The sequence below is a fragment of the Pholcus phalangioides genome, unplaced genomic scaffold (genome assembly GCF_987345545.1).
Source record: "Pholcus phalangioides strain wild (caught in Gottingen) unplaced genomic scaffold, Ppha-v1.0 ptg000007l_1, whole genome shotgun sequence".
Taxonomy (NCBI): domain Eukaryota; kingdom Metazoa; phylum Arthropoda; class Arachnida; order Araneae; family Pholcidae; genus Pholcus; species Pholcus phalangioides.
In genome coordinates, this window is record NW_028301600.1 from 57116798 (window position 1) to 57144360 (window position 27563).

A 27563-nucleotide genomic window follows, 5' to 3' on the forward strand; every position below is an offset into this window, starting at 1 on the left:
GAACTCGCGACACCGCTAAACATCCTTTGGTACTTTAGGCGAGTATCTTATCGACCTGGGCTACCGCGCCCTTAGAAGAAAAAATCCCAAAATTGTAGAAAATCCTGAATTAATGAGATTGCATACTGGGCATTGAACCCCCCCCCCCACCGCCCCCAGCGTCAAAGGCAGAGTCGACCGATCCAATGTATATGTGTACATATGAATTGACATCATCATCATCCTGCCCCCCCCCGGACTTCCAAGTCTAACTCCGCCTATGTCCCTGATTCAGAATTAATGAAAGAAAAATCTCAGAATTGATGAAAATTCAGAACTGATGAAAAAAAGTAATTCCAAAAATGATGAAAAAAAGTAATTCCAAAAATGATGAAAAAAAGTAATTCCAAAAATGATGAAAAAAAATAATTTCAATAATTATGAAAGGAATAGTTCCAGAATTGATGAAAATTCCAGAATCAAAACAGTGTTGAAGCTCAGACACTTGCCTACAAAAAATGTATTTGATTTTGTATACTTTTTCCACCTCTATTATCATAAAAGCGGAGTATCGGAGTCCATAAAAACGCGGGACCCGGTGTGACCACACCTGTCGCACATCCCTAAGGGAGGCTCCGAGTAAAACCAGTTGATGTTATCTTGACAGGTGGCCCAAAAGGGCCTGAGCCCAGAGCCGCTGAATCAAATAGAGGGACAACAAATTATTGAAAGCTTCCACTAATTTCTTGCATAAAAATTTAGTTTTCATTAATTTTAGAATTACTTCTCTCATGAATTCTGAATTTTTATTTTTCCTTTCCCTCATTTACGCTGTTCTTCTTCAACTTTCCTCCGAATTTTGGATTCAATTATCTCTGCGAATATTGCACTTGATGATAAAACTTTTCCCTAGAGCGGGGGTGGCAGTAAACAGAAAATTTTGGAAAACTATGATCTGAACATTCATTAGCCAAGTTACTCGTTGGCCGAGTTATCTTGCTATGATGCAGTAATAATGATGTTTCCCAGATTTGTAACTTTTTTTTTTTTTGTTTTTCAAAGTATTAACCACTGGTGACTGACTTCATTTCGTTCAGACAAATGCGGTTCATCCCGTCAAATGTCAGTAATTGGCACCCAAAATACAAGTAAAATCTTCACCAATGTGTGACAAAAACTGAAAAATATGTCCAAGTGTAATTATCTCACGATGACTTTTTGTTTTGCTTTGTGCCATGTATTTAAAAAAAACCCTTCCAATACCATTTGAAATTGGTCATCTTATCGGGGGGGGGGGGGGGGGAAACACCCTGACATTGGCTTAACGCTTAGCTCTTCCCCCCCCCCCCCCCCCATGAGAGCCCTAAACACTGGCTATGACTTTTTAATTTTTGAATTCTTCGATTAATTTCTTCTTGAAATTTTCAATGTTTTTTGCTTTCTCTTTCCAGTTCACATAATTAATTTGTTTTCAGTTTTTCATATATATAAAAAATATTAACAATATATATATAAATATATATATAAATGGGAAAGTAAAATTCTCTAAGGCCGGCATTACGCTGTAAAAGTTTTAGAAAAGTTCCTTTATAAAACTTGAAAAATGCAACCAATAAGAGCATCGGTTGCATTCGAGCGAATGTAAAAAGATTTTTTGCTCGAATGCAACCGATACGCTTATTGGTTGCATTTTTCAAGTTTTGTAAAATAATTTTTCATAAAACTTTTATAGTGTGATCTCGGCCTAATAGATAATCTGGACCCTTTTTTTGGAACCGTCCATGCAATGTGAATCACACGCAAAATTCAATAACGTAAGGTACTTAAAACACAATCTATTTGTCTTAAAAGAAAAATTGATGTCTGTCATTAAATGTTATCTGACATGCGATCAAATCTAAACAAGTCCCACAGTGACAACACCATCAAAAAACAAACAAACATAGTAAATCCCATTATGATTTGATAAGCTGATCTAGATACTAACATTATCTTTTCTGTCCGAGGTTACATCTTTCTTATTTCAGATGTTCGAAGCAAAATAATGAATGATGTGTGACTCTGCCGATACCCTCAAAGATATAAACCCTTTTTAAGGCTTTTACCTTGAGGTCAGTAATGAGGGACGTATAAGAGAAGGACCGTAATAGACAAACATGCTGCTGACAAGTAAAGGCCATCGAAATAGAAAATAATAACAAAGATAAACAATAACCATTGTTAAAGGTTTTCTTTGTTATGACAAATTAGGTAGCGCATCACCATTTTAGAGCACAATATGAAAATAAAAACTCGCCTCCAGAAAGCACATCAAGTAGGTCCACGAAAGCCACACTCGACGGAATGACACTTTTGTCTTTGGTTTTAAGGTTTTTATTTCTCACGATCTTTCTTATGAAGGAAGGCCATGATCGCGAAAGTCCAGTAGAGAAACAGTTGAGAAATAGTAACATGTTAACGGAACCGGAACATAGACCGTGAAAATTGGCCTTTTCAATCTTGATACGATAAATAGCCAATAAACGGCGGGGGCGAATCTTCGACTGCACAAGTTCGTTCAACTTTACCGTTGTAATAACAAATAAACCCTTTTGACCGTTAGGTCAACCATCATTACACACACACACAAGACTCTCCTTACTTTACTACCTCTTTTCTACGCGATTTACAACTCGAAAAAACACTCGTCTAAATGAATTTCTTTCATCACTCGCGCACATTAGTTAAACAATTTTGGATAAAAAAAAAAATTAATGAACACACGAAATTCGTTAAAATTAAACATTCACACGTTGAGGGCAGAAAATGAATTGCTCATTTTTTTCAATGATATGTGTAATGTCATAAATTTTGTATATGTATTCATGATAGTACAAGAACCTAGATAGGAAAAAAACCAATAGTTAGAAATGATGGAGCCGGAGGGACGTTTAACAAAGATGTTTATTTAAAGGCTAATAATTACCCGTGGCTCTACCCAGTCGACACTTTTTACCATTATTTATAGCCGAAAAAGCGAAGGAATTGCCATTGGTGAACCTCATCGCTTAAGACGGAGCGGTGCATATCGTATCGCGTTGTAAGATCTCAATCATCGCGAAGAAATGTGCCAAGTCAAATCACGTCGAAGCAATCGGTTCACCCATTCATTAAGCAGTTTATCACATTAAGCGCGCTGTGTTTGATCTCTCGAAGTATCGTACTATTTCTATTTATAACACTTAGAGCCTCACGCTGGATTATACAGTGCATATACATATATATCCGTGCGTGTTTTATTTATCACCATATACATATATTGAGTTCATGGCGGTTACATTTACTGACCACAACATGACTCGTACGTGTTATAAATTTTGTCACTGTTATATGTATGTTACTTTTCAAGCTTTTGATTGCAATGTAAGTTCAGTGATATCACTGAGGTGTCGAGGAGTTTTTACACACTGATTTCAGTGTTTTGCAAAAAAGAAATATTTCCCACTCTCATGCAGTAAAACTCCTCTTAACGGACACGCCTCAGATGCGGTCACCCCTCTTTTACGGCCAAATAATAATTTCCCCTCGTATAACAAAAGTATGAATTTCAAACCCGATTAATGATCACCCCACGTTTACGGACGAATTTTTTTCGTCCCGTTGGTGTCCGTCTTTAGCACGAATCACAACACGCATTGTGCCGTGGAATTAGTATTATGAGTTTTTGCAATACCTCATTGTTTATTTTTAACTAGATTTGTAGCAATATTGGGACAAGATTCTTGGTGGATCAAACAAGATTCGGGTGAATTTTCATATTTCTCTATAACAAGTTCCATAGGCTCTTATGACTCTCTTCTATGGTTTTAAGCGGTCATCGTTAAGATGTTTACAGAAAGTTATTAGTATATATACGTACTTTACTAAACTTTTCACACTTTGAGACAACGTATCTTGGCATTATCATTCTGAAACATGTCATTGTCTTCTGAGAAAAAAAAAAACCAATTTACGTGGATGAAGATTACCATTGAGGTATGGTAAGACACTCAGCGGACTTCATTTCGTAACTGCCCGGTGTGCAATATTGATGAGCCTAGTCCAGTCCCAATGCAAGCAACCTGAGACCATAACACTTCTTACTGAGGCCTGCACAGTGGGTACAGTACATAAAGGGACCAATGCCTCAAGTTCTTACTGATTGCAGTTGTCTAAATACCAATTATTTTGAATTCTCGTCTCATTGTTGTTTGAAAAGTATTTTCGTTTCCACTGTTCTATTTTAAATTTCTTGCAATTCGATTTCTCTAAAAATCTGATAAATATCATTCAAAATTGTGTTTTTTGACAGCCCATTCATCAAGAAAGTTGATAAATCAACGTAATTTTTTCAGGATTTAATAATATACTGAACAGTTGTCAATCTAATACTAGTGATTTCAGAAATCTGCTTGCAGTTTTTCTGCCCTTGATATAGGTCAATAATTAGACACTTTGAACTCCGAAACATTTTCCACGACCGCATTAAAAGTCACGATTGCTTCGAAATGGTAAGCTGAAGGCTAAAATGGAACGTTTTAATGATTGTACAGTCATACTTGGGCTAACGAAGATAATTTATTCCGGAATCATATTCGTTAGCCGAAACGCAATGTCCCATAGGCTTCTATAGAAAACCGTTTAATGCGTTCCAGGTGTGGACCGAAATTCGGAGATAGGTATTCTAAAACATCAAGAAGCGATGTAAAAAAGATAAAAACTGAGTAAAGGCTAAGCTAAATGGTTTTACAATTGGATGAAGGAGAATTTAAAGGAGAGACACTGAAGAACTTTTTATTTTCATATAGAGTAAGATGTTCTTATTTTACACTATGCAGGCTCACATCGCATTTCAGAACACCTACAACCTAGTTGGGTTCGTAGGTGTTCTGATATATGATGCGATCAACTCATTTCTGTGTCTCGTATATGCAGATGGCAAAAAAATAAAATCTCAAAATATTCAGACGTACAGTTTGATGCCAAGAGTATTGTACTGAAAGAACGCGTGCACTAATATACAAGTCTAGGCTTTTTTACTGCACTTTTCTGTTAGCTTAATCATTCATTTTACATGAAATGGCGCAAGAAGTTCTGACTGAAAAATAGAGGTGGGCTATAACTGAGCATTGATTTTGAAGTAGACAAATATCGGGCTCAGGTGACAGTAACTCTGATGATGATCATAAAAAGTTAGCTCACAGCGCTGCTGTGTTATGCGAGCATTCATGTCAACTAAACGTTCGTTAGCCGAATCCATGGTCGTTAATTGAGGTAGAAATTCAGCGAAAAAATCTTCGTTAGCATAAAAATTTATAAGCCGACATGTTCATTAGCCAAGGTATCACTGTATTCTACTCAGAATTACGCAAATTTCTGAAGAAAAAAAACACATCCTCCATATACATTCTCGCATCTTCAAAGGCCCTTCCGGCGGCAATTTTTTAGCCACGCACGGCTAAACTATACATCACAATATCACATACAAGCGGATAGACAACTAAATTTAATAAATTTTTAACGTTAACGATGAAAACTTATTGACTTTACACTAAATTAGTATTTCTCTTTGTATATATCGTATTTCGAATTCTTGTAGATGGAAACAAATTCAAACAGAAAACGTAAGAGAATACAATTTTTCTTTGGTATACCCACCTATATATACAGTATACGGAAACTCGGATCTTTAGTTTTGAAAACGTTACTAGCTAATATGACAAAGAGTCGGGCAAGGTGAATAAGGGTCTTTTGAAAACATTCGCTATGATATTCGTATTTGAGTGTACTATTTAATTCTGCAGAATAAGAAAAACGCTTGGAATTAAAGATTTCAATAATCTTTAATATAATATAATTATTATTATACAGCGACTTGTACAATTCGTTCAAAAGTTACTCGAGGGCATGTTAAATTTACTCAAAAAGTTGACGGACGAATGGACGGAAAGCAATTGAGGCAATCGAGTTGTCTGTTGAGAATTCATTTTTATAAATTTATGGAAACTGGTTTATTCCGAAACATAGCGCTGGCCTTAAAAACAGACATATCATTCCACGGAGACATAAGTTGCACTCTCAAATTCACCAGATGTTTGTTAACAACGTCTAGATGTTTAGAAATCAAAGAAGGTAATGTGTTGGTTTATTATTATATTGTAGTATATATTGGTATTATTTTTATATTGTAGCTTCTTCGGTTTTTATTTATTACTATTATTTTTATGAATCAGACAAGTGATTTAGTATTGTGAAAAATCTATGATACATCCATACTTTGTACCATGATTTAAGATTATTTTCGACTGCACAGGAAAGTGTAACAACGTTCAGGCGGTTGATTTGATCGCATGACAATGAACAATATGTCGTCCTGCCCAAACTAAGGGTGTGGCAACGGAATTTCTCGGCTAGACGGGATATATATCTACGACTATGATATTAAAAGCTCTCGACAAAGAACAATCAATCACCGCAGGCGAAAATCTGGCAGATTATCAGTTTATTGAAGAAAGAAAACATCAAAGAATATATATAGATATATAATAGACAAGGACATTTTTCAGGAAAAAAAAAAGAGGACAACAATTTCTTAGTGAAAGCAGATGGTCTCGGTTAACACTTTTATTTTTATCCACTTTATAAGTATAAATTTTTTATTTTCTATAAATACATTAAAATATATTATACTGCATGAAAAAGCTAAAACAAATCCGGAATTTTCGAAAGACAAAAGTGCTAAAGTTTGTGTAAGAATATTCTTATATTAAAAATATATTTGCCTAAAAGGAGGCGTTAATGTTAAAATTCCGTTCTCAAGAAAAAACCAGAGTGAAATATTGAATCTAGTTTTGTCTTCGAAAATTATTCATATCCGAGGTCTGTTTGATTGACAACACAATAACTAAAAGAAAGAATGAAAGACATGGTGTTTCAATGAAATTTTGCCCGTTTAAAAAAAATTGTTGTCACTAAGGTCTCACACGTATTCATTTTATTTCATTGTTAATGAAAGAACTGCAGGTGCACGGATATGCAATTAAAAAAAAAAGTAGTTCTCATATTTTGTCAAAAAACGTGAAGGTTGCACGTTTGTTTTCCAAATTTACCAAGAGAATCATTGGATAAGTAAGCGAACTGAGCACGACTCTTTCGAATATAAGCTGCAACTCACATCCATTGTGTGAATTGGCTTTTAGACTTTTAAGCCGCAAAGGTAAAGGAAAACTGTTTCAGTGGAAATCTTGAAAAAATAAAAAATTATGTTTTAAATATAGTCTGAGGCTTTTATGGTCGGCGTTAAATGACTTGCAAACGGTTTCCGGGTTATTAGGCCATGGTCTAGGAGATTTTCTTCCTGACGTTTCGCCCACATCTGTGGCAGGCATCATCTGAGGTTATTTGGACGTAAGTCTCCGCGGCAAGCGAGAAAGGCTTCGTACATATACTACCAGAACCAGAACCAGAATTAGAATTTTAAGGGGATGCCTGGCCCTTAACGCGGGCCATCTATCACCATACAGGCTGGGTGCCCTTGCGTTCCCCCGATGAAGAGAAAGACAAGAGAGTAATGTATGTGTAAGGTGTAAGTGCAATAGAGATATTGCATGTAAGACGCTGGAAAGTTTTTTTTGACGCTGGAAAGTCTCCTATTGGCTGAGACGTGTACTCGATTCCTGATTGGCTGGCACCTGAAAAAGATACATGTTATAGTACATCTACTGTCATTGACTCGTTCTCTATGTGCACTTCTGTGGCCGATCAAGTCTCAGAAGTGCATATAGAGAACGAGTCAATGACAGTAGATGTACGAAGCCTTTCTCGCTTGCCGTGGAGACTTACGTCCAAATAACCTCAGATGATGCCTGCCACAGATGTGGGCGAAACGTCAGGAAGAAAATCTCCTAGACCATGGCCTAATAACCCGGAAACCGTTTGCAGGTCAATTATGTTTTAGTTTGATTCTCATATTAAACTAGCTACTTTCTTATTTTACAATTTATTTAAGATTCGCATCATTAATTTGCCAAACACAATTCCCATGAATTTGTGAAACCAACCTTTTTTTACAAAAAAGAAATATTCAGAAGTGAAATGATTATATCTTCGAACAAAAATGCTTAGCCAATTTGACTACGACAGTTAATTTGAAAAGTTGATTTTTTTATTTTTCTGAACAAACCTAATCTTCATTTTATGTGAATATGTCTTGATGTTCCTTCATCACTGACATCGCGTAATGTTAAGTATCTTGAAATATACGAATTGGATCGACTGTTATCTTGCCCGATAAGGAGTGATTCGACGTTTTATTGACACATATTCGTTGACAACGTCTTCAACAAGTAGAAACGGACGTCTTTTGACAGTTTTGCGCATTCAAAACAGAAATGTTTGATCGAAAAGTGTGTTTTTTTACTTGTGGTGCAACACGATCTTGATAAACATCTGCTGTTATTCTGTTTTACAAACATACGTGTCCAGACATTCGCGTCGTCGCTTTATCATCTTGCTGACAAGCGATTCTTTGTTGCATAAAAAAAATTCATCACTGTTTTCTGATCAATAATGCTGCACGAAAGAAAATTAATGATTTTTTGATGTAATTCTTGCCACAAAAAATGTCATAAAAATATTTTAAAACTGTTTATGAACCTTCAAAATTCAAATAAATATGACAATTTTACTTTGGGGATGACATCACGATACGGTCATCAACACGAAATATTTTCACACATACACACACTATAGCAGTTTAGAAGAGAAAACTGTTGTAATTAGTGCTTTGATGGTGTATTTTGAAACAATTTTTTTTGCAGATTTCCACGCTTATGAAAAATATGTGTAAATCACATCCAGAAAAACGTGTATTATAAAAGACAGGCTATATGTTTATCGTTCGTATTTAAAAATAAGTCTCATCTTCGAAGTTCCTTTTCGTGGCCCGATTTTTCGTGACATTGGTGAAACGGGATCACGGAATTTTTTTTAGCGCGGTAATTCATTCATGCAGGCGTTAATGACCGCAATCGATCAATGCCACAATTGACGCACCTCAGTCGACCTCAGACATACAGGGATTCTCATGCAAATCAGAATCACTGTAAACCAATAACCTGCAACGGCGGCCATCGAAAAAAAATTAAATAAAAGATCCCAATACCAGAGAATATTGCAAGCAAGTTTTCCTTTGAATATAATGGTTTAGCAATCAGTGAGATTGAAAGATAATCAAGTGTAAGATTTTTATAAAATTTTAAGACCTGAATTCTCGGAAGAAGGCTCAGATAAGTCGAGATAGTCTCAAGATGCAGAAAGTTCTTATCTTCATATGTTTAAATTATGATAATTCAGTATATTTTCTGCAAAAATGCTATGGAAATAATCTAAATTCCCTTAAATTATTTGCGTGGGTTTTTCTATAAGTTGAAAGTATGAAAGTATCAAGCCAAGCGAATTTATATTCCATTTGAATAGTCTAAATGTAGGCGGCTGTGTAAAAAAAAACACTCCAACAAAACAGAAGGTCAAAGCAGACAGAATATCTCTATTGCGATGATAAACGGCCAGTGACTTGCACCTCCAATCACGTTATCGTGGTCATCATACTGTTCCACTTTCCTTAACCTTCAATACGTGTTCCAATTTCAACCAACAAACATTTTTCATTTAAATACCGTGAATAACCCTTGTACGGTATAGATGTACACATTTGATAAAGAAGAACTTGCCATCGATGATAAACTGGTTTTGAATGAAAATCAATAAGCCATCGAATATTTTTCCATTTTTCTCTGACACATCTCATAATAAATAAGCGGAAAGATATAATTATAGAACGCGGAGATAATCATCCCGCCATCCGAATAATATTTTAGACAAATAAACTAACTTTTTCTTAACTGCACATTATCATTTACTACCAGTCGTTTATTTGAAACAGAAAATATATTGGAATTGCGTTTTTTTCCCCTTCTTCGCGTAATGTCAGGATTTATAATTCAATTTATTTATTTAAACACTGTATTTGAATGCTTTAATACATTGAAAATTTTCCCGTTTCATAGTAAAAATGTAACTTAATGTCAGTGATATTGTTTTACATATATACAGTATATGTTTTTTCCTCCTATATTAATTCATAGCATTTATTCCGATAAGTGACAGGGTAAAACACTAATACTATTTGAATGAAATGGTGATATTATTTTTCTAGTTACTATAAAAACATCGTTTATAAATCTTTATAATGTACATTCAAATGTATAAACAATACGACATGAATGTCGCTCTTCACTTGTTAATACAAGATATACGGAAGACTGGATGTTGTGAAGATATTTATTATTTGAGATGTTAATTTTTTTAAGGAAGGAAAAACTCATCTCTGCCTCTACCGGGAGTCGAACCCGGGTCCGTCGATTGCCGGACGAGTGCTCTGACCACTAAGCTACAGAGGAGATAAGAGATTTTCCTTCGCTAGAGCGTATATATGTGCCGGACGGAGAGATGAGTTTTTCCTTCCTTAAAAAAATTAACATCTCAAATAATAAATATTTTCACAACATCCAGTCTTCCGTATATCTTGTATAAACAATACTTGTTTGAAAGCATCAGCTAAAAATTATACTTTATGCATGCACGTTATGCAATTCACGTGTTTTGTCATACACGCTGATGAAAAAACGCACTATAGGCCTTATGTGTCGCGAGTTTGTTTGGTGGGTACATAAAGTAAGATGTAAGCATTATGAAAATTTATTAATTAATCAATTTAATATTATAATACATCTGCCATTCAGACTGCACAAGCGCGGTATCCTGAATATTATCTAGTGAGAAATAATTATGTGACGTGATTGTGTGTATTTTTATGTATTTAGAGTGTATCCAGTATTTTTACAGATTTGGTATATATTTTAAATCTCAACAAAACAAGAAACGACCCTACCAACTTAAGTTGTTCTCTAAGAAATAAGCAGTTTTTTGGGTGCGTACACACAAGCAATTCCAAACACTAATATGTAGTAGGGAGCACTTTTGGGTTCTACCTTCCTTTACACAACATGCAAACAATTTTTACTGAACAATTTATGTAATAAAAAATGAGGAACATTGTTACAGATAACTATTAGCTATCTAGCTGTACGTGACTTTCGGTGAACGATAATTTTAGCAATACCAAGAAGTTTCTCTTCGATACAAATGATCTAAATTATGCTGGTATTTCGGGATGGTGGAAGAATAGAAGACGTGACTACTATTTTATCCAGGTAGGAGGAACGATTATATACTCTTATACACGTTCACATTTCAAATAAATAAATAGTTAAGTTCAAAACACGCTATTCAGGATTTAAAGCTACGAAACAGGTATTTATAGACGGAGATGAGAAACGAGTGCCCGATCATTTGTGGTACTGAAATGTAGGATATGCCATACACGAATCACTTAGAAGAAAAGAAATTCATCTTCTTTATTGAGTGACCCTGATGTACCACCAATGGCAGCGCGTTTCTTGCATAACATTTTATGCGAACTTTCTTTCTTTCTCTCTCTCTCTTTTTTTACCGAGTTCAGACACAAGCAGCCGGTGCATCATTTTATCATCACGAGATACTTTTTTACGAAGAGCCACACCCTCTTCAAGCAGAAGAAAATATAAATGAAGAGTTAGTTGGGGAACGGCAAAAGAATTTTAAAATATCTTTAGCACAAGGTTTTCAGGTCAGTGGGCCGAACGTTAAGTAATTGGTTCGCATCCGTCAAACCTTTCGGAACATCAAACATTGCAAACTACCTACAAAAGTATCAGTGTTTTTGAACGTACGGGAATGACACTACTGCTACTTATTGTTGTATTTGCAGTATGCATTTATATTTTTCAATTACTTCAAACAGAAAACTTTGATTTTTGTGAGGTCCAGATGAAAAAGTATTACGCATTTTAATTAATTGGTGTAAAAATATTTTGCAGAGTACGCTTATGTATAATGTATACGGGGGCGATCAGAACAGTGAGTCCAATAAAAAAAAATACAGTACCAACGTTTAATGCATCTTTGGATGGATCATGGATACCAGGGCCGGAACTAGAGGGAGTGGGCAACTGCCCCTGGTGGCAAAATTTAAGGGACGACATATTTTAGAAGGGGGTGGCTGCACAATCATGTTTGCACCGGGCGGCAAAAGTCTTAGTTACGGCCCTGATGGATTGTGTTGTTGCACATCGTGTTTTTAATAAGTTTCAAAATCTCTTTCTTCTCGATAACTGGAATAGAAAAAACAATGTCTCCCCCCCCCCCCCATCCCCGATTAGAAGTACCATTTCGACTAGCGTTTTAAAACTTTCCTGACACTCCTGGTGTTTTGATGCAAAAAAGTTAACCTTGTTTTTTTTATCGCAATTTCTAGTTAGAAAAGATGTCGACAAGTTCATATAGCATTTTTTGCGCAAGATCAATCGAGTCTGAAGTTATAGAACGCATGTACAATGGTTTATCCATGTCTAAACGCAAATAAATCTATCGTCTTTTAGCTGTTAAAACATTAATATTTTTTTTGTATTCTTGAGATGACGATGAAAAGAAAAGGTAACGGTTGACCGCAGTCAGCTTTTAACAACCATGACGGTGATCGTCAATTTTAACGCCTTCTTCTATTGGACGAGTGTCGGTCATGATTTCAACCTATAGCGAATGAAGCCTTTATGCGTATATAGATGAAATTCATATCATGAAAAATTTCTGACATATTTACTACCGCTATATTCGAGTTTTAAATTGAGAATATATTGTGTCTTTGTTTTTATGAAACAAAATAATAGAGTCCACGAAGTCTTTGAAAAAGATCGGTGCATCTCTTAACAAAACCGCGTTGGAGGTTGTATTGGCTAACAAACACGTGTTGCTCAGAATAAAAATAGGAGATGAAATGAAAGAAGAAAGAAAAGAAACCGCCGCATGAAAAGTATCCATTTCCAAAGAAATATCAAACTGAGAAAAGGTTTTACGAAAGTGAGCTTAAAATGAGTCACCCACTCATCAATGATCACGACTTACGACATCGTGAATCGACTTTATGGCCGAAAAAGGTCGTCAGACGAGGTCAAGGAATCTCTAACGCATACAATAACGAGACGAAAAAATAACAATTTTCTTCACCATAAATCGCATTAAATTACTCATTCGAAGAGTTTGCACACAGAAACAGCAAAAAAGTCGGTTAATTACTTTATTCAACAACAAATCAGGTAATTAAAATAATATACAACTTCGTTTTGTTTACTGAAATCATTTTAATGAACATTTATATTATCCAGAAAAAGGCGTAAAATTTTGAAAGATTTCCAGACATATAAAAAGAGGATTACTAACATGTAAAACAATAATTAGCATGTAAATACAATGTGAAAAGTGTTTTTTAAATAAGAAATTGGGGTTAATAAGCCAAGTAATAACTTTATTCCAATTAACAGTAAAATTTAAGTTAGTAGAAAAGACTAAATATGAAGTTGCACATGATTTATAATATGTGCAACTTCATATAATTGCTAATTTATAGTTTTGAAAGTTAATTAAAATCATGGTAACTGATTTATATTAGTTTAAAAATTATATACAAGTTTTGTAGATTATTACCGACTATATTTCTAAAAAATTTTCGAAATATAAACATTCTGGAAATTTTGAACCTAATGAAATGCATAATGTGTACAATTAAGAACTAACTATATTTGTTTCTGACATATTGCAATTACATTATTTGAAAACTCTGATAAATATATTTAACAACTAATAAATATATTTAACAACTAATAAATAAATTAGTTGCAGTTATTTCCATTAATACAAATCTTTCCAGGTAACCTTATGCTAAAAATATACAGAATATTTTCATTTAATATACTGCACTTAAATCTTTTTCAAGGAAAATAGTAATTTTCTGATAGTATATAGGGATAAACTACTTGCATGCTAATTTATAAATTCATTTAGCTTTAACCTCTCACAAATAATTTAAAAACTATATTTATGACTGGAGTAGATAAATCAAGTTGATATGAGAATTTTTACAAGATATAAAATATTTTTTTTTTATTATGTACATGATGATACAATCGGAAAAACCATAAGTGTTCCTATTCTCTGTGGATTCAGATCATCCGGAGATTTTATTTCATTAGCATTCTGATTTTGTACAAACTAAGGAAGAATGAAATAAAATATCTAAAACCGTATACGTAATGAAAGGAGATTTATTTTTGTATTTTTTTCAGTTACCGTAGAGGTCGGGTTACAGGAACAAGTTCTTCCGAAATCTGAGAAACTTGACAGAATTTGAATGGATTAGATCGGAATTACAAAGAAAACAACAAAATAATGTGATGGTGAGTGAATTTTGAATTTAACTGAGGAGAAAAAAACAACTTCAATTGGAGTTGCATTTATTTCTCAAGTTATCCACGAACAGTTCTGTTTCTTCTTTTTTAATATAATTTTCACATTCACCAAAAAAATTCTATCAAGCAAAAATTCATCAAATACAGACCTTACGCGAAGTATGGGACTAAGAACCCACCATTTTTAGAAATGAAACGATGCGAGGAGCAATCAGATAGGAATCAAGTCATTAAAGTCAATATGGCAAGATATAACGACAACAATAACAATATGCCAATGCACGACTTGGAAGTGAAGTGTATCAAGCTATCGGAAATGAAAATACACAAATACACAGACAACTTATCTTTCTGTCAAATCTCAATGAAACACACTAAGAGATAGAGAAATTGTGAGAAATATATAAATGTGTTTTGGATCGTGCATTCATTTATGCATGAAAGTTGATGATAAAATCGCGCCGTTTCCTATACACGCATAACTGAAAAAAGAATAAATTGAGGACAAATAACGTCTAAGATATTCGCAGTACATAAGAAAAAAGGAAGTCTAATAAAGCAAGTATAACAATAAAAGAGAAAACGTTTTTTTTTAACAAAGAAAACAGGTCACAAAAGATATTTCGCACGAAAAAAAAGTATAAATAAAATACCTTTTTGTTCGGTTTCCTCTGATTTTTCGTTTCAGTGGAATCTTTAGATGGTGTGAGAAGAAACATTTCATAAAAAACAAAAAACTTTTTTTTTTTATATATATCGCAATGGTGTAAGTAGGATAGCAATCTCTTTTGTGAGAGGAGTACATATAACACAATACTGTATATGTATATATATTTTTATTGCCCTTGGGAATATTGTTGTGGAAGAATAGCTTCTCTCATCTATGGGAATTCCCGTAAGAAAGTTGAGGACCTTGACTCGTCTAGACTGTTAACAACAATACATTAGCGTGTCTGAATTATTTCGGACCTACTTATTAAAGCTTTCACTGTGGCGATTGCTGTTTGATATTAGGTGTTTCTCTCATACTTTTCCGAATATGATAAAAAATTTGTGAGCTTTCATTCCGAATCAGATTAATTCTAATTATAGAAGAATTCGATCGACTTGAAAGAAATTGATATATTGTATTTTTATATATTGTAATAATATTTTCTTTCGAATTCTAAAAATGTTATAAAAAAATCTTCAAATCATTGGGTAAAATCATTTTATAGATTGATTAAATTATCCATAACAAAATTTTGTTTTTCAGAAATTTCCACTATTCGTGGTATTATAGTAAATCTTTTACATAAAGGTATTTAAATGTAAAACTACATATAGTGGAATCCCATTATTGTGACCACCTTCTGTTTTTGACATAAATTGCTTTGAGCTAATGACATAAGGCAAGAGACGTGCTAGCTTGGCTTGGATATAAGGTGAGATGCAAGCATTTTAAAAAGTATGATCTTTACTGTGCGGTTAAAAAATCAGATTAAAACAAAAATATTATAGTCGGGTAAGCATCACAATATGTCTGAAACAAGACAGTTTGTGAAATAGCCACGCGCTGTTTGTCGTTTAAGCGTACCCTAACTGAATAAATGGCACCACTACGATTAACTGAATTAATGACAGCGGAGCACCAAGCGGAATTGAAATTGAGCTAAGTTGGTGCCTAGGGCCGACCTGCACACTATTACTACTTAACCGTACCTCGTACACATTCCTCTGCAGAATTTCTAACGGATCGGTCCACGCAGAAATGTGTCGCGCGCGTATGTATATGTTACTACCAATGCCCGAAATGTGACCAATTCACGAAATGACCGAGAGGTTTGGTCAAAGTCCAATTTGCGGAAATGATTCGGACTTTGGCTGGGCAATTCGCGAAGTGGCCAGAGATCTCTGGCCAATGTTCGATGTGATAATGTAAGACGGTCCCCCCCGGTAGGCGCCGCATCCATTTTTGCTCATCGCCAACGTGTGCTACGTGGCTATATATAGTATCTGTATTGAATTAGCTCCATGTAACGAGAGAAAAAAACAGAGAAACAACTCTGTATATAACAATACAGACAGTTTTTTTTGCCAAATTTTGAAAAAAAATTATTGTCGCATCGTCACTGCGATATGCTTTGTATCTTCTGTGAATCAATATACAAATACAAGGGATACAAGAGGCAAATTGCCCAACGAGGTGGCTGAAAGCATTTGCCCATAAAAAATATGGATGACAAAATAACCAAAATACCCAATATAAAAAGCATATATCTCCAAAAAATTTAATAATATATAATACACTGCCCATAAAAAAGGTTATGGTTGTCTTATCAAAATATGGATAGCTTCTCGATTTATCCCACTATGTCTATCCTACTTCTTTTTAAACTTTTCAATTGTATTAAAAATAACGACCCCCATTTTAGTAATGGGGGAGGTAAGCTATTCCATTTATTGACAAACTTATTAGATAAAACTCCCTACGACACCACAACTTGGAATTGTCCCTTACGATACTAGTGTCCCCTTGTCGAAGCAGTTGATTGACGGTGTACTAATAACTTTTGGTCCATTCTGTCCATTTCGTTGAAAATTTTGAACACTTCTATCATATCCCCCCGACACTTGCGTTCTTTCAATGTAAACATATCCAAGAAATCGAGTCTTTCTTCCAGAACGTTTCTGAGAGTATTTCTTGGCCTCCGTGGCCTAAATAGATGCTCGATCCCCCGACGTTTTGCTGTAGTACCATTGAATTCAAAAACCAAAATAGAAGCCAAAACAAATGTTTTTTGTCAAGTTGATGAAAAACCAAAGTAGCAGTTAATATAAAAATATATAAAATAGATGCAGAAGGGGTACAAGTACATACCATGTGCTAGTCCTAGGTATGGCAGGTTGTGTTCAAAGTGAACAGTTATAGTTATTGGTGTGAGGAGGAAACTCTGCATATTAAGATTTTTTTGAGATTATTTAATTTCAAAATGCTCGATTTTCAAAATGCATTAAATAATCTCAAAAAATCTTAATATGCAACGGGTTTCCTCCTTACACTTGGACTTACTTCCTCCTCACACTAATAACTATAACTGTTCACCTTGAACACAGCCCGCCAGACCTAGGACCAGCACATGGTATGTACTTGTACCCCTTCTGCATCTATTTTATATATTTTTATATTGACTGCTACTTTGGTTTTTCATCAACTTGACAAAAAACATTTGTTTTGGCTTCTATTTTGGTTTTTGAATTCAATGGTACTACAGCAAAACGTCGGGGGATCGAGCATCTATTTAGGCCATGGAGGCCAAGAAAGGCTCTACACCACTTATTATTAGTCCGATAGTACGATTCTTAAAAGCAACGCGAAAGAATTGACATTAAAACGTGATAATGATGAAAGCATGATAATAAATAATATAAAATGTATAAAAAAAAAGTTTAAATAAGTATTATATTATTTGAGACATCGATTATTCTCCGATTCCTTTGATCGTTAGGGTTGCCATAGCTAACGTGGGCCAGCGATCACCAGCCAGTTCACGAAGTGGCTGGCCAAATCCAATTATTCGGACATTGGATGAGTCAATTTTCAACGAAATTTGCCAGTTCGTGACTGGACCAATTTCGGACTTCGGAGTAACATATATATGCCTAACGTATATATGTTGTCAGAGTTGCGAGTGTTTCGTATTCTTTCTGGTGCTGCCATCTGTCTTTCCTAATTTGAAGTGAGGATGGTAAATGCTTGATTTACTTTCATGTTATGAAAGTATCGTGTGAAGGTCTACCTGTTCTCTGTGGAGAGACTATTTCAAATGGGAGACTGACTCGCGCATTCGCTCCTCAAAGCAGGAAAACCGAAGAAAACGCCTACAGCCAACTACCACTATGCCGCCAACGAGGTTCGAACCTGGATCCTCATGATGAGAGTTCAGCAAAATGTCCACATGACCACACAGCGCCGTGACCTGCGCACTACAGTTGAGCAATTCACTGTCCAAATGAACTAGGAAAATACTAGTTTCATATCTGAAATGTCAGCGTAGCGAACACTTCTGTGTATGGTGCTTCGAAGCAGATGGATACATACTGCACTCACGGTTACGAAATTGCTTCGATGCAGAGGTGGCTCAAGGACCACACGTGGCGTCAAATCCGGAGTAAAGAAAGAAAGCAATTTAAAAAAAAGTGAAATTGTTAATGTATTGGAGAAAATAATTTGAACTTTTGACGATTACCAATGCCTTGCACTGTCCCTGGTGTCCCCTTGTAAAAGCAGTCGATTGGCGGTGTACTAAAAGTTCATGGTCCATCCTATCCATCCCATTGAAAATTTTGAACACTTCGATCATATCTCCTCGACACCTGCGTTCATCCAATGTAAACATATTCAAAAAATGAAGTCTCTTTTCATAACTCAAGCTCTGTGCGCCAATAAGGACACGTGTAGCTCTTCTCTGCACTCCTTCAACCAAGTCTATGTCCCTCTGTAGGTATGGTCTCCAAAACCTTACAGCATACTCCAGTCCAGGACGAACTAAGCCTCGAAAAAGCGGAAGAATGACTTTAGGAGAACGAGAAGAGACCTTTTTGAAAATGAGATCAAGCATTCTATTCGCTTTTTCGACCACCGCTGAACAATGTTCAGAAAACCTAAGTCGCAACCTAAGTCGCTCGTCAATGAGAATTCCCAAATCGGTGACCCTAGTTGCATCCGGGATAGTGACACCATTCAACTCGTAAGAGAACCGTGGGTTGTTCGAACCAAAATGAGCGACCATGCACTTATCTACGCTAAACGTCATGCTCCATTCATTTGCCCATGCTGCAATCCTGTTTGAGTTGGTCTGGAGCAACTCCCTATCGCTTTCATTCCCGATTACCCCCAGTAGCTTCACATCATCTGCGAATTTGCTAGTAATCCCATCGAGTTTGTCGATCAGGGTATCGGTTGTATAAGATGAGTCCAGGGTAAAAACTTTAATGACTGAATTACTTGTGCTAGCTTTTACAATATTTCGCATTGCGCATACAACTCTGAGAGTTTTTATAGGTTGTTTTAACCCTTTTGCCGCGGGCAACACGAATATCGCGTTTCACGTATTCTATAAATTTTCTCGGATACGCTATTATTGCGTTCTTTATAATGTACATAGTGGATAAAAATACCCCTCGATTTCGTACAGGAAAATTCAAAAACCGTCCGCGGCTGGAGGGTCAATGGTTTGACGAAGCATTGCCTCCTTGGAAAAGTCACATTCTATGCTACGTGTAATGTATGGCTACTATCGTATACGGGAAAAATCTCTGAGAACAAAACATTGTAATCATTTCTGAGAGAATACAAGCTAGTGATAGAAATACAGTGTGATTGTCTGAGAACTGTTATTGTGGCATTGTTTAGTTTCTCTGATACTTCTAGAAATCCCTTTCAACAGTTATGATTTCGAATTCATCCTTGCAGATCATGTACATTAATTTCGCCTTTATTGTCTTTACTGGGGGAATTGGATCTTCAAGAACGGTAGTACGACATAGCAAGTGTCCTGGAGATGTCTTAAAATTGTAGAATTAACATGCCCAAGATTTCCAAACACAGTAATTCTCTGGTATCCATATTCTTCCCACTTGTCCCACTTGTGTGTGTGAACACAATGCAGCACTTCTTTAGAACTGACTCGATCATCTTCTCTCTATAGATCTTTCGTCGAGCACTTTTCAGCAGCTATTGAAAGGCCTGCAGTGGGCTTGGATCTTAATTAAAAGTAACAACTTTCCAGCATCTTATTGTGTCACTTCCAAACTATCACTCTGCTGCTCGGATTGCAAAAAAAACCCTTTATTTTGTATAAGAGATGGAGGTCACATTAATGTGACTCGACTTTAGTACATATAATATATCTTTAGCATTACAGTAAGTATAAAGGTTAGTGTTGCATGGAATATCAATGTAATTGAATCTTATGTGCAACATGAGACAAGTTTATATTTCACGTAAGGGAAAAAGACTAAAATTACTCATTGAAATTCATTTAAATCTGAATAAAAAGAAGTAGCTTTATAAAAAAGTTTTAGAAAATTAAGTGGCCATACTGAACACATGTATTAGCTTCAGTGTTGGTTGATTTATCACGGTGAATTTGTCACCAAACTGGTCATCTTGTGTTCATTAAATACTAGAATTTATGTATTCAAATCACACAGATTTCAGAAATGTGACATGCATTGAATGAGCTATACAAAGCTGAAACGAATAAATCCGATCTGTATCCGTGATTTCTATCGCACGGGTTTATAGCATCATAAATCTGGCTGTGAGTAAAAAACAAATCTTTGTGTTTAAAATGCACGCGACCAACAAAGAACTGAATCATGTGAAATGGCCATAATAAATAACACATACACGTGGGACTTGGTACCATCCATACCATGCAGATAGAAAAAATATTTATAAATGCAAAACCTTCCTCTTTCGACATAAGATCTTACCATCCATTAAATTGAAATCGATCTCCGTCAGAATATAAAAGACATATACAGTCGAGCCTAGCCAAAACTAAGTCGAAGAAACGCTGAATATTTCGTACCAATCGAATTTCGTATTAACCGACAAAACAGTGATTTGATTATGTCCAACGCGAAAAATATTTATCCGTGTTAAGCTAGCTCGTCTTAGGGTCGTATTCACCGACATGGTTTAAACCTGTAGTTACAATTTTTGGATAAGAGATCAACATAGATTGGTTAAAACCCTGAATTTAACCAATCCGTGTCGATCTCTTCAAAAAAATTGTGACTATAGCTTAAACCATGTCGGTGAATACCGCCCTTAATGAGATGTTTGACTGTATTTCTAGTTGAAACTCTTACCTTTACCAACCTGTTGAAACTTTCAACTTGAAAGTTACTGGAAAATGATCAATAACTTTAAAATATATTTCCCAAGGATTAGATTTCGTTAAATAAATGAAATCAAAACCATGTTTAAGACAAATACTCAGCGAAAAATCGAAAAATCCCACATGTTTAAGACAAATACTCAGCGAAAAATCGGAAAATCCCACATGTTTAAGACAAATACTCAGCGAAAAATCGGAAAATCCCACATGTTTTGACACTCTTATATCAAAGGTACAAAGAAGAAAAATGCTTCTGTTGGTCAGAAAGCAGATTCTTCAATGAACACCTATTTGTCTTAAACTATTTTTAATTTCATTTATTTAATTTTATAGGCAAAATACAAATTTTAATACAATCTAAACATGTGATTGGTACTTACAAGTTCAGATTTTTGTGAAACTATCCACCGCAAATATGCAGCCGAAAATGATAAATGTAAGAAAAAATCATATTGTTCACTCACCTTTGAAGCAAAAGATCAAACAATATCACATAATATTTCCGGAATTTCAATATAACAACGAGGTGTTTTTCTTCGAAATACTTGGAGTCGATGAAAAAACATTAACAAGTGATGTTTTCAGAAGTCATAATAAACGCAAATTTTTTTTCCGATTATATTGTCGATGCACAAGTATTATTATACACACACGCACGCGAGCAACGGGAGAAGGAAGTGAAGTCCGTTGATGAACGTTGACTGAAGATGCTTGACTGACAGACACTGAAGGCAGCTGTTTTACGGCTGAAAGGAAAAAGAGAGAAATATCAGCTGCCGCGGCCGTCACTGAAAATAGTCGACGTCACGAGCTCATCAACGAATCACTTTTTATCAGACTTTACAATGGCCGAGAGAGATGTATTTCGACTATTGCCGCCTAAAGAAAAGATAAAAAATGCAACTTCGTGATTTGTCTTTCATGTCTTGTTTTTATTACCGCGTGGACTAGTAGAAAAATGGACGTGAAAATCTTATTTCGTAGGCAACTATCTACTTATTGATGCTGAACTTTGACATAAACAATTGTCGTGGTAGCAAATGGTGGTAGCATGGAACATGAGACAAGTTTATATTTCACGTAAGGGAAAGACCAAAATTACTTATTCGAATTCATTTCAATCTAAATAAAAAAAGTGGTTTTAGAAAATTCAGTGGCCATACTGAAGACGTGTTAATTTCAGTGTTGGTTGATTTATCACGGTGAATTTGTCACCAAACTGGTCATCTTGTGTTCATTAAATACTGGAATTTATGTATTCAAATCATACAGATTTCAGAAATGTGACAGGCATTGAATAAGCTATACAAAGCTACAGTGAGTTTGGAATTTGCATATCGTCATTCCCTATAGGGTTAAGCAATTTGTGACCCTACAATATTCATGTATTTGGTGGCGGGCTAACACTCATATTTTTGATATGTCATACGGTATGGCCTTGAATATATGAGCAAATTTTGATTGTCGATAATACGAAAATAACATAATTTTGAGGTTAAATTAAATAGAGCCATAAATGGTAGAAATTGTGTTTTCACGCGAAGTTAATTCAACTCTGAATTGCTGTGCAATGCAATTAAAAGATCAAACGAGTATACAGTAATATAATGTTACAAGAAGTACTACAATGCATTTATAGTTTACAACATTTCGAAGAGTACTTTGCATGACAGTACTTTGGAAAATAATCTCTCAATTTGCTTGTCATAGAGCACACTTCGATGTTTCAGGGAGCACCAACAGGTTTAACATGTTTGTCTCTAGTCCAGATCTTCCAAATTTATTTTCTTATCACCTCACTTATTAAAAAAAAATTCCTATCGCACTCCTTGACTGAACCAACCATGGCCCCCACATCCTGGAGCAGGGCACCTAGGCTGGGATCTTTTACGCCCCCCCCCCCCGACCAGACTTTCATGTTGCCCCCCTTTATGATGAATTTATAGCGTGAAAAAACAAAAAAATGATTAAACTCCTCCCGGGCCCCAGGGCTGGAGCCTCCTCAGCCTACCCCTTGTGGGGGCCATGGAGCCAACCCAGGAGACCCGACAATGTATCTGCAGCTTCTACCGCTCCTTGTCCTTTCAACCTCTCCCTCTCCCACCAAGGAGTGGATTACCTATATTTTGAAGAAACTTAAAGAAATATTAATTTATAGTTGTTGCGGCTGGAATCAATAAGTGATGAACTATTCAAGTTTTGTAGTTTCATTTTTGAATTAATTTTCAAAAAAAAAAATTAAGCCAAAATTAAATATTAGCCAAGCCGAAACGTCATTAAACAATAAGTAAAAGAATTCATAGAGATTAATTATTGGATAGTTAATGTAATCAATTACAGAAAAAAAAAAACCGTGAATTTTTTAACATAAAAAACGTATTATCCGTATTATCCAAGGGGGTGCGGGAAGCAAATTTTTAAGATGTGGTATCTTATCAAGACATTTTCCGGAAACATGGACGTTTTCAAGACTTTCATTCCCGACAAGTGCCAGTTACCGGCCCACCCACTTCCGTCTTAACACATGGGGCCATCCGGACACAGCCCAGTGGCCTCAACAGAAGAGGGGCCTCACAAAAATGAGATATCGTTAAAATTTTCGGAGAGTATGCATGTAAGTTTGCTTGGTAAGGCCTCAGAAAAATCACTTGACCCGGAGGCCCATGGTGCTCTTGAGAAGGCCCTGGGTCTACTCATATGAGAAAAGACTAAAATTTGCACGTGCTTTTGGATGCGAAATCTTTCAAGCATTTAGGCGAACGTGTACTTTAGAGGAATTTGTTGTGTCCTCGGCTTCCACAATATTTGCACACAAAAAAAATTACGGATTATTTGCCTCAAACATGTTAATTAACCCTTTATATCCTGACGGTACTTTAAAGTACCGCTTCAATCAAACGCTTATATCTTCGTAGTATGACCACTTTTACTGACGGTATCTACAAGGACACGATGAGTGTAGTTTCGACAGCAGGCAGTAACTGGCAGTAAAGGCAGAAATCGTTTTTCTTTTTTGCTGTGGGCATTTTATCTTTGCCATGTAGCATTAGGAAGAAGTTTTGCAGCAGAGTTGATTCGCATGATGTTTATTTGATTAAATTTAGTGACCAGTTTATTGGTGCTATAATTTTTAATTTTCTTCCATACTGTAAGGTAAGCATATTCCCTACATTTTATTTGAAAATTACTATTTTATTTTCTATCATAGGGTCAAAAATGTATGCCGGTGCTGCAAAGTACCGCCAGGAAATGAGAGTAACTTTTTTTTACAATAAAAATTACTTTAATGAGGAAAACAAAATAATGAGGGTGATTTTTTACTGAGACAACTACATTGAGTCTTCGAGATCGAGATGGGACGAAAAAAGACGTTGTAGCACCTATGATATTCATCAATGGGCGGAGTGGACAAGGCAGGTATGCTGCGCTGACTATATGACAGGGACAGAAAGTCAAAGAAATGCTGGCACAGACTGTTCTTCGCGATGCTTGAAATGCCATATGTCAATGCACATATGACATTTATAAAGATAAATGGAGAAATTTCATTATTGGCGTTTCGGAGAAACTTGGCAATGGGACTGATAGCCCAAGGAAGTAGCCTAGTAAAGAAGAGAGGTTGTCATGCTGTCAGCACCATAACAGAACAGCTAAAGAATAGAAGGAAGAGTAACTTTTCTGTGCCCAAAGACATCAGGAAACAATTTCTTGGAGCTGATTGGCCTACATTTGTTCAGAAGAGAAGAAGATGTGAGATGTTCTCCATTCGAAAGTTACAGTCCAAACCTCACTCAAAATGTTCATTTTGCAATGCATTTCTCTGTTGTAATGAAAAAAAGAATTTTTTTCAGAAGTATCATCGCGAGTAGTGTAAATAAAAATGTGTGTGTGTTTGAATTTTTTTTTCTTAAATATTACTCATATTCCTGTTGGCGCTTTTAAATGCCAGCTGCATAATTCAGGGCCGTCTTAAGAGCATCATGGGCCCCCGGGCCAAGTGGTTTTTCCAAGGTCCTACCTGGCGAATTCTCGAAAATTTGAACCGGTTCTCATTTTTGTGAGGCCCCTCTTTTTTTGTTGAGACCCCCGGACCGTGCCCTGGAGGATCCATGCGTTAAGACGGCACCGGCATAATTAATCACTAAATTACTGTAAAAAGTATTTTACTCTTTCCTAGGGTTATTCTTCATCAAAAACTTATCTAATGATGTAAAAATACAATTAAAAAGTTACTAGTAAATTAATTCAAGATATAAAGGGTTAAGTAAAACTTATCCAAAAAAATTCGATGCCTAATTGATTTGAGTTGCTTCGAGTTATTTTTGAAATTTAACTTCATTTTTTTTATTATCTAGATTTAAATCGATATAGTCAGCACGAAACTTTGCCATTGCCACTCAAAGAATCGCCAATCGATGCTAAACATGTGAAAATATGCTAAAAGCATCACAGAGGCAACAAAAAAAAATCGCTCATCAGAGCGGGAAAAATGTTGCTACATTAAAAATCTAAGTTACTATAGAAAAAGTTACAAACAAACCTGTGGTGAAAATTAGAACGTATTTTATTAAAAGAAGTTAGATAATTATAAAATGTTTATGTAAATAATCTATATACACAATTACTGTGTATTGAAGATAATATAATAATATTAAAATAGATTTAAGTAGGCTTTACTGAAGAAACGGTAGTCGGGATAGCCGAAATCAAGAAAAATACGGACAGTTCCGTAAAATAAGGACTATAAGTTTGCCCTATGGATCTATCCAGTCATCAACTCTTTAAGTGGCATAGCAGGAATCACTAAACCCCCTATAAAATGCGATGTATTTTTTAATATTGAGTAAGTTTTTTTTAGATTTTTAGCAGGTGCAAAGTAAGTGTATAAGGAACAGTGTTCCCCATTGAAAAATTAACTTTACAAAATATCTGGACTTGTCAAAGCTGAAATAAAAGACCTTTAAGGAGGCGAGATATCTCGTCAATACCATTTAAAAGGTTAATCACCGAATCGCTCTAGGACTGGAACGAGTTGATCCTTTTATTAGCGAATTGTCCTTGCCGTTCGATCCCTGATTCTAGTAGGAATTTTCAAATTGTTCTGAATCAATTCTAGCTGCAGGTATCGTTATAAATAAGCTCTTTAAATACGCAAATACTAATGAAACAAAATAGGACGTTTTCCATCAAATTATTTTTTATGTAAAAAAAATTATTTTTTCTACATCTAAAAACTCAATTAAATTCCTCTTTTGTTATGAACGTAAACTGGCTTTTGAAATTGATAAATAAGATAACATTTCCCCATCGTTACAGGAATTCGGTTAATGAAGTGAATTACTTGACACCGAGTTAAAAAAAATTCTATATGAAGGATCCGGTCATGGTTGCGACAAACAAACCAAAAAACATTATCATCGCATACTTATTTATTCGATCACATAATAAATGTGTTGGTTGGTCACCTCGTTTAGTTATTCGTTTCAATTTATTTTTTGTAAAAGAGAAAAAACGCGTTGATACATTCCCGGAAAAAAACGGTGTTCGATATTTTTCTTTTCACCGTAGATTTAGATCTTGTTTTGTTTTTAAAAAATGTTCGAAGAATGAACTTTTGCACTTAACGATCTACGAAGGCAAATTGTTTTCTAGCATCTAATTGTTGTAAATCAAGACTGTGTCTGGAAACGATTGCCATCTCAACACAAAACCGTCTCGACAACTTTTTTTTTTTTTTTTCCGCTTCCTACTGTTTTTCATTTTCTTTCAAGTCAGTGGTTTCGAACGTCAAAGACCGCGAAACATGTCATTTTAGCTCCTTACCTTTAAATTGTTTGTTTCTTACATAATGTCGTTAGCACGTTTTAGTAATTACCTTTTGGTCTATCCACTCGTAACCAATAATTTACGAATTACTCATAACTTTTTTTAGAAAATCCAAGTTTTTATTAAATTAGTAATTGATTAAGTATTTATACTACAGAATCCCATAAAAATATGTAAAGGGTTATTGATAACTATTAGGCATATCTATTTTGAACATTGTGAAAATTTAAATTTCTCGGTTTTAAGTGATGTTTTTTGCTGAAAACTCTCTCTACATCGCTTACTTATTCATTTCCCATAGAAAGAAAATAAATGGTAGTGCATATAATTGAATGTTTTATTTTTCATTGCAATAGACACGTTTCTAAATGCACGGATAGATAATTTTTAGTTTGTAAATGATCATGATGTGGCACAGTTTCTTCAAGAAAAAAAAAATAGCTAAAGC

General features: G+C 35.1%; 1 protein-coding gene across 2 annotated transcripts in view; it reads right to left on the reverse strand.

Annotated features, from left to right (window-relative positions):
* The window catches only part of LOC149085534 (uncharacterized), a 106005-nt gene that overhangs the window by 66122 nt on the left and 12320 nt on the right, over positions 1-27563 (reverse strand). Inside the window, exon 2 of one of the 2 annotated variants that reach the window (XM_089233597.1) lies at positions 21754-22035. The exons of the other annotated variant lie outside the window; for it this stretch is intronic. The gene's annotated coding sequence lies outside the window, so the exon portion shown is untranslated. The remainder of the gene's footprint in view (positions 1-21753; positions 22036-27563) is intronic. 2 annotated transcript variants of the gene reach the window in all.